At 35.9% G+C, this 9,507-nt stretch overlaps 1 long non-coding RNA gene across 1 annotated transcript; it reads right to left on the reverse strand.

Annotated features, from left to right (window-relative positions):
* Positions 1–223: 223 nt before the first annotated feature.
* Positions 224–4,997, reverse strand: LOC123524285 (uncharacterized). Its single transcript, XR_008370306.1, has 3 exons — positions 4,807–4,997; positions 4,576–4,638; positions 224–347 (listed from the first exon to the last, which is right to left on the reverse strand). It is a non-coding gene; the product is annotated as an uncharacterized LOC123524285 (long non-coding RNA).
* Between the last annotated feature and the right edge of the window lie 4,510 nt (positions 4,998–9,507).

Consider the following 9,507-nt stretch of genomic DNA (forward strand, 5'->3'; position numbering starts at 1 on the left):
AATCCTTATCATAAGCACGGGCATTATGCAACATCCCTTTATGAACACTGCAATTGAATAGGTTCAGCATGTTATATTATACATTTATAATTTAAAAATGCAAAATGATTTAAAATATTTCATCTGAAAATGCTATTTTGAATAATCTTACACGTGTATTTGATTACATATGTTACCTGCTCATCGCGCGTACTTATAATCACAAACTGACTGTCAATAAATGAGATAAATTAACAGAGACCACTCTTCAAGCATTTGGATCGGGATGATAACTTACCAGTACCAATGGGTCTACAACGACGAAGGCCATTAGTGTCTCTACCGCAGAATTGTCCTTCTGGGCACGCCTGGAAGAAAAACATCTATACTACAGTAAACAATGAAGAAATCACTGCCTGAGTGGAGCTTAAGTAGATGTTCAAGTAGTGCCTGAGTGAGTAATTCAGAGAAGGGTATATATAAATGTTCAGGTAGTGCCTGAGTGAGTAATTCAGAGAAGGATATATATAGATGTGAGTAATTCAGAGAAGGGTATATATAGATGCTAAGGTAGTGCATGAGTGAGTAATTCAGAGAAGGGTATATATAGATGTTCAGGTAGTGCCTAAGTGAGTAATTCGGAGAAGGGTATATACAGATGTTCAGGTAGTGCCTGAGTGAGTAATTCAGAGAAGGTATATATCTAGTATGTGAGGAGTAATTCAGAGAAGGGTATATATAGATGCTCAGGTAGTGCCTGAGTGAGTAATTCAGAGAAGGGTATATATAGATGTTCAGGTAGTGCCTGAGTGAGTAATTCGGAGAAGGGTATATATAGATGTTCAGGTAGTGCCTGAGTGAGTAATTTGGAGAAGGGTATATATAGATGCTCAGGTAGTGCCTGAGTGAGTAATTCAGAGAAGGGTATATACAGATAATCAGGTAGTGCTGAGTGAGTAATTCAGAGAAGGGTATATACAGATGTTCAGGTAGTGCCTGAGTGAGTAATTCAGAGAAAGGTATATATAGATGTTCAGGTAGTGCCTGAGTGAGTAATTCAGAGAGAAGGTAATACAGATGTCAGGTAGTGCCTGAGTGAGTAATTCAGAGAAGGTTATACAGATGTTCAGGTAGTGCCTGAGTGAGTAATTCAGAGAATGGTATATACAGATGTTCAGGTAGTGCCTGAGTGAGTAATTCAGAGAAGGGTATATATAGATGTTCAGGTAGTGCCTGAGTGAGTAATTCAGAGAAGGGTATATACAGATGTTCAGGTAGTACCTGAGTGAGTAATTCAGAGAAGGATATATATAGATGTGAGTAATTCAGAGAAGGGTATATATAGATGCTCAGGTAGTGCCTGAGTGAGTAATTCAGAGAAGGGTATATATAGATGCTCAGGTAGTGCCTGAGTCAGTAATTCGAAGAAGGGTATATATAGATGTTCAGGCAGTGCCTGAGTGAGTAATTCGGAGAAGGGTATATATAGATGTTCAGGCAGTGCCTGAGTGAGTAATTTGGAGAAGGGTATATATAGATGCTCAGGTAGTGCCTGAGTGAGTAATTCAGAGAAAGGTATATACAGATGCTCAGGTAGTGCCTGAGTGAGCAATTCAGAGAAGGGTATATACAGATGTTCAGGTAGTGCCTGAGTGAGCAATTCAGAGAAGAGTATATACAGATGCTAAGGTAGTGCCTGAGTGAGCAATTCAGAGAAGGGTATATAGAGATGTTCGGGTAGTGCCTGAGTGAGCAATTCAGAGAAGGGTATATATAGATGATCGGGTAGTGCCTGAGTGAGCGATTCAGAGAAGGGTATATACAGATGCTCGGGTAGTGCCTGAGTGAGCGATTCAGAGAAGGGTATATACAGATGCTCGGGTAGTGCCTGAGTGAGTGATTCAGAGAAGGGTATATACAGATGCTCGGGTAGTGCCTGAGTGAGTGATTCAGAGAAGGGTATATATAGATGTTCGGGTAGTGCCTGAGTTAGTAATTCAGAGAAAGGTATATACAGATGTTCAGGTAGTGCCTGAGTGAGTGATTCAGAGAAGGGTATATACAGATGTTCAGGTAGTGCCTGAGTGAGTGATTTAGAGAAGGATATATATAGATGTTCAGGTAGTGCCTGAGTGAGTAATTCAGAGAAGGGTTTATATAGATGTTCAGGTAGTGCCTGAGTGAGTAATTCAGAGAAGGGTTTATATAGATGCTCAGGTAGTGCCTGAGTGAGTAATTCAGAGAAGAGTACATATAGATGCTCAGGTAGTACCTGAGTGAGTAATTCAGAGAAGAGTATATACAGATGTTCAGGTAGTAGAGAAGGGTATATATTAGAGAAGGGTATATATAGATGCTCACGTAGTGCCTGAGTGAGTAATTCAGACAAGGGTATATACAGATGTTCAGGTAGTGCCTGAGTGAGTAATTCAGAGAAGGGTATATACAGATGTTCAGGTAGTGCCTGAGTGAGTAATTCAGAGAAGGGTATATACAGATGCTCAGGTAGTGCCTGAGTGAGTAATTCAGAGAAGGGTATATACAGATGCTCAGGTAGTGCCTGAGTGAGTAATTTAGAGAAGGATATATATAGATGTGAGTAATTCAGAGAAGGGTATATACAGATGCTCAGGTAGTGCCTGAGTGAGTAATTCAGAGAAGGGTATATACAGATGCTCAGGTAGTGCCTGAGTGAGTAATTCAGAGAAGGGTATATACAGATGTTCAGGTAGTGCCTAAGTGAGTAATTCGGAGAAGGGTATATACAGATGTTCAGGTAGTGCCTGAGTGAGTAATTCAGAGAAGGATATATATAGATGTGAGTAATTCAGAGAAGGGTATATACAGATGCTCAGGTAGTGCCTGAGTGAGTAATTCAGAGAAGGGTATATACAGATGCTAAGGTAGTGCCTGAGTGAGTAATTCAGAGAAGGGTATATACAGATGTTCAGGTAGTGCCTGAGTGAGTAATTCAGAGAAGGGTATATACAGATAGTGCCTGAGTGAGTAATTCAGAGAAGGGTATATATAGATGCTCAGGTAGTGTTTTCTGCAGAGACGGATGTTTTAGTTTAAGAGGAGGTGGGGAGCTTGTATAGAGAGGGGGTGTATAGATGTTTGTGTAGTGCTTGAGTTAGTTATTCAAAGGGGCGTGTAGCTTTCTGTCTGAGTTGGTAACTCAAAGAGAAGTTTTATAGACGCTATGATAGAGTTTTATTTGTCTGAATGAGTAATCCAGAAAGGGGCATGTATAAATGTTCAGGTAGAGCTTGAGTGAGTACTTAAGAGAGGGGCGAGCATAGATGCTCAGTTAGCGCTTTCTGTCTGAACAAGTAAATCACTAACTTATTTTGCCGAAAGATACCAGTGGAAATTTTAAGGCACGATTTGATGAAAATTAATTATAATTAATTACTTGTCCTGAATAATTGTAATTAATCAATTATTTAAAAAACAAAACAAAAAAAAAACAAGTAATTTATTGTAATTTAATTGATAAGATTGTCAAAATAATTGTAATTAATTAATTACATTATAAAATAATTAGGCACATCCCTGCTCAAGGACAAACTAAAGTGACGTGATACTCAGTCCTTAGGTTGTCCATGTACCAGGCTTGATGAAAAAAAAAACAAAAACATTTTATATTTTGCAGTGTAGTGATACAATTAAGAAAGAATGACGTTCCAACGCTCATTCTAAAACTGGATACTTTCGCATTTTTCCAGTAAGTCTGTTTTATTTTTGACTTTCCTAACCTTTATAAATCATAACACAGTATATCAAAATATTATATATTAAAATAAAGTTCATGCAAAATTAAAGTGTTTTACAGTATCTAATAACAGTTTTTTTATTTGCAAGACTCAATAGTATTGGCAAGAGTTTTATATGGCTCGACAATTTGTATTACTTTGGTATGTGTATTTTTATTACGGTAACCCAGATATAATTATTAATAAAAAAGAGTCTATTATAGTAATGGACCAAGGTAAATACGTTAGCATCTAACCGTTGTGTTCTGTAAGGCGGGTATGCACGAACTGTTTCGTCTGCCATTCCGTAACAAGTTTACTTTTGAATTTATAATCAAAAACGATTTTAACATTGTAAATTCCAGCACTTCGAACATCCTTTTTTAGATTTATTTTGATGGGTTGTTTTCAGGATATATAAGGTAAAATAAAAGCAACATTTTCCATGTACAAGTTTTGTTAATAAAAGAAAAAAATGAAAATTTTGACTTGGGTCAGAATTACACTAGGAGAAATATATTGCCGAAATTTGACAATTCTAAAGATACTTAAATTTTAAACAAATCTTACTACCATCCCTAGAGGCCTTAAATTGATATACAACTTAAATCTGGATGTTGCGAAATAAAGCCACAGTTTAAGAAAATAACACGATACGAAATAGGTACGACGTTAAGAGAATTCACATACATAGAATCTAACAATACAGTACAAAAGGTGTTGTTATGTTAAACTTGCAAAGCTTTATTGCTTTGATAAACTAGTGAATGTTGAAAATATAATCCATACATGTTTTTATTTTATTTTATTTTTGACAAAGCAAAGTAAAGAGATAACTTACCTTTTTACGATTGCAAAATTGGTAGTCCGCGTGGGAGAAAATAGTGCCGGACACTAGTAATACCTGAAAAAAGAAATTATTATTCCAAATACATTAAGCTCACAAACTTATAAGGCAGTAACATTTAAATAACTTATAAATCCAGCTTAAATATTTAGCTAAGATATCAACCAACTTTCTTAAAATAATGATAATAATTATTATTAGCTAATATATATATATATAACGTACCAGTGCTCCTATCAAAATATTAAGTCCAGTCATTTTTCACGCTGCAAGAGTACGACTTAAAGTTTAAAGAACGCAAGAGATTCAATGTAATTGCTTAACGTTCCAACAAATAATATATACGTGTTTTCTGACCATCCACCCGAGACGGGAACAGTAATGAACAATTATGAACGAATGTCGTTGCAACAATCTGTGTGCAAAGGCGTTTTCAAACAAGATTTGTATCCGGGTTTTAAAGTACGAAAGGAATTGCTCCACCCACAAATTGTCACTCATTTCATAAGCTACAGAAACAGTAGCTGTTAGACAATACGTTTATTGAAAACGACGTTTCTCATTACAGAGCTGGTGCTGCCGTTCTGCGCATGCCCGGAATTATTTTCCATTGGAGCGCTCGGTGAAATTACGCATTTTTTTTTGCATGTCCGTATGGTAGCATATTTCTGCCAACCACATATCCACTTATTTAATTTATTGGTGTGTGCTAGGGTATTTATATATATACAGTCAAATCCGCCTGTAAAACCTCCCTTTGGAACTGAAAATGCTGGTATTTGTGAAAATTTGAATTTTTCAAGACAGGTAAAGTGTGACTTTAGTAAGCAGGTTATATGTATTTAGAGGTTGTCTACAGTACGGGTCCGACTGCATAAGGGAGTTCATCGCTTCTTAAGACAAGAGTAAATTACCAAGTAATGTAACAAAAAACAAAACAAGATTATGTGGGATAAGGCCGCGCCTTTATTATAAATTTTTAAATGAAAATTATGGCATATTGTAAATACAATGTATATAGCATGGTATATATGAAAATGATGAGGAAATATGAAGGACAAAGCTCCAGCTAAAACGCATGGAAGCAACATAGCAGCGCGAAGGTGCATAAAACTATGAAAATAAGCGCAGAATATACCAGACCTAATAGGAAATTGTAGGTTCTAGTAAATCGCACTAATGAGAAACGAGGCAAAGATGCTCTCAGAGATCTCTATGACATGAGATGAAATCTATATATTTCAACGAATGTAATGCATTTTAGATTTTAATACTAGTAAGATTTACAATATGCCATACCGAAATGCACATTACGTGTATTGAGGGCCACACAACTATTATGAAAATAAAATTCGCCAAAACGAGATATGCAGTGAATTCTAAGTACACATTACTTAATAGGTACAGCAGATCATTGAGAAACAGTTTAAGTCTAGAGCTAGAAAACATCTTTTGCTATAGTACCTAAATTTTTAAGATGTATCAAAATCTATGAAACTCGCTGCATATTTTACATATTGTATATCTTTTAACGTTACAATGTCATTCAGGTACATGTACATATGTACATATTATCCAATAGATCGATTCCTATAAGCCAGGGTCATCATGAAACCTTTCGCCCTAAAAGTTGTTACATAACTGATGATGTTAGGACAGATGTACGTACACACGGACAGACAATGGAAGCACTGGAATAATTTTTATAGAGCCCTTAAGTATGTGCTAGGCAGAATGAAAAATATTTTGTTTTACTTAGGAAGATTATAACTATATCCGTCTGTTGCACTTGACCGTTATATACGCGAACAGACGGACAAAAAAACAACAACAACCAAACAACATTCAATCAGAGGTATGTAAATAACTTTTATCTTCTCCTAAATGCCCATTATTAAAATAAATATCATGAAAATGACGGACGCACGAACGGCCAAATGCAGAGAAAATGAAATCATGTTCATGATTCATCGATAACATCCATCGATGTACCACGTTTTATGAAACGAAATCAGTTTAAATTACCAAGGAACGACTGCACAGCAACGTTTTGATGTAGTTATGAATGACATCCATAATCTCTAAGTTCTATATTACCATGCCAAGTTTTGTTAACATACCTTCAGAGGTTTCTGTTAAAATGTATTATCTATTTATTTTGAACGAATATCAGACGGACGGACGGACGGACGGACAGACGAATAGGAAACCAACAGTCTAAAGACTTTCAACTAGAAAAGTATTACTGCCACTGACTTGTTACATAAACAGGATATGCTTGAACAATTTCCTGTGAGTCTTCTTTGTATTCATATTATTCAAATTATCGAAGTTATTCATATCATTATTGTTATTATAATTATTATTGTTATCATTATTCTCATAATTGATTCAAATCTGTTTTACACCTTTTTTCCGATATTTCATGATATTTCGTTTTCCATATCAATGCATTTTATAACTTATTCTTTTACATGCAGGCAGTTAAGTAATGCATGCATTGGACCTAGATAAAACGGATCTAATAGAAATAACCAGGCACAGCAGTTACCTTTCAATACAAGATGCCGCAATAGCTGCCGATCCCAACCATGTCACGCCGCTTTTATAGCTAAACTGTTTGAAGTCATTAATAGCCGGTTGATGACATTAGTTTTCTGCAGCCTCTTATACAAGAGATTGATCGCTGTTATTGTGTTTAATGCTGGTGTTGCAGTTGCTGACGTGATGGATTATCCGCATCAAAGCGTACAGGCTATAACGGCGTCTTACTTCGAACATGTCCGCATTATATTGTTTTACAGTTCTAAAAGAGCTTTGTAATTTCATTACAATGAATTAATAATATATCTATAAATCCGTGAATTATTTGATTTAAACATGACGCTTTCGTGCTTTAAGAAATTTTTTTACGACTTAGAATTGTGACAGTATGTTATTAATTTTCATAAGCATCACTTATCATTTACTGTTATACATTACAACAGTTGAGATCTAGGTTACACTGCTGATGTATAAAATGAAAATATATCTTACATTTCTTTCGAAATCTAACAAACAGCAGCTAACCAAGATGTTACATTATGAAAACATCCAATATACACGTATCTTCCTGTCAGCTGTTTATGTTTCATACCATGGTACGAACCAAACTGGAACGCTCTCATGCTAGTATAGCTAATCAAGTTAATATAGCCAATTTCGTTCCCGGACACGTAAAAAGCGTAAGCTTACATTACCTTATTACATACAAATTTTCCTATGTACAGTCTCTACGAACATTTCAACCATCTGACTGCCATTGCATAACTGAAATACTGTTGAAAACGGCATAGAACCAATTAATTGTATGTCGCTCCTTTCTCATCGGATCTGTTAAGCTGTAACTGGAATATGCAGCATGCTTTTTTTCATTTGAAGCATAATATTTAAAGTATAATTTTGATAATTGGTAAGAAACAACCACATGTATATTTCTATTTGATTTAATGACATAATAGTTTGTAAATTTTTTGAAATTATATTAGGCTACAAAGCAAAATTCTTTGATTCATCCCAACGTTACTAAATCATGTTACAAAATATTTCCGCAACAATGTACGTTAGAAATGCATAAACCTCAATACACCTCTGGTGAAACCAGTACTTGCATATTGTACATATGATTTAAGTCCATTAATAATGACCGAGAATAATGTACAGGAACTAACGTACTGCATTTTTGCGCATGTATACATGCAAACAAAAAACGCTCGACCACACCCATGTTTTACCTGTGAGAGTTTGTCAGCTCACTATGCCTGTTTAATTTATTATTTTTTATTTCACTAAAATTCACTTCAGACTGATTCAGTCAGTGATTGAATAAAACCAAATAACCAATATCTTGCTGATTGTACGACAAAACACGTGTCTCCATTACTTTCCAGAGGACATATTCAAATGCCGTATAAACAGAAGTTCATCAATCAAAATTATAAGCGCAGACATCTAAAGAAAATATATAATGTATACTCATCTGAATTGTGAGTTCTCAAAACAGTAGCACTGCAGTTTTCCGCCGTATTCTTCTATAAATTTTTGTAAACGATCTATCCTCTACGGATTTCAGATAAAGAACGTATACTTGTCACTGCGCTAAACTTGCCCATGAAAAATCCGTGGGATTAAAACTTGTCAGACTAGTATTGTCCGTAAGTATTGACCTGGCACTTATGAATATTCCGTATGTTTCCGTAAATTAATTTTCGGTGTACGAACCCAAACAATGATATAACCGTAGTATTGAAAAGCCAATTATATATCATCATGTATCATGTGCAGATATAGCTGTGCGGACAAAGCGTTTTGCCACTAATCTCAGGGTTGAGTGTTCGAGTCCTCTGTCTGACCAAATTGTTTTTTTTTTTATTATGATTTTAAAACTGCCTGTTAGTGCCCACTTCTGCCATCCACATATTCATATAAATAAGTGGTTATTGTGAAAGTTATCGTGATATCCAGTTAATATTCGTACCCAAATTGGCGATTAAACGTCAGACATTTCGTCCCCTACACGGAATTGTCAGGGTATAGAGTACTGAAACGGGCATAAATGTATATGCGGCCGGGTAGCTCAGTCGGTAGAGCTTTGGAACGGAATTCCGAAGCCTCTGGTTTGAGTCCCGGTCTGGCTGCACATTTTCCTTATCCATTGACATTTGGCGCCCAACATGGAGCCGTGACGGCATTACACTGGTTAGAATCCGACGCCTGTGATGGCTTGATTTATAAAGTACCTGCTGAAATTCGAGGACGAATTTCATAATGGTGGGTAAATATGTCACGGTATAGAACTTGAATATTGAAACGGAGAGAAAACGTGTAGGTGGTCGGGTAGCTCAGTCCGTAGATTACCGGAACGGTATTCCGAGGCCCCGGGTTCGA

Source organism: Mercenaria mercenaria, chromosome 3 (genome assembly GCF_021730395.1).
Source record: "Mercenaria mercenaria strain notata chromosome 3, MADL_Memer_1, whole genome shotgun sequence".
In the NCBI taxonomy this organism is placed as follows: domain Eukaryota; kingdom Metazoa; phylum Mollusca; class Bivalvia; order Venerida; family Veneridae; genus Mercenaria; species Mercenaria mercenaria.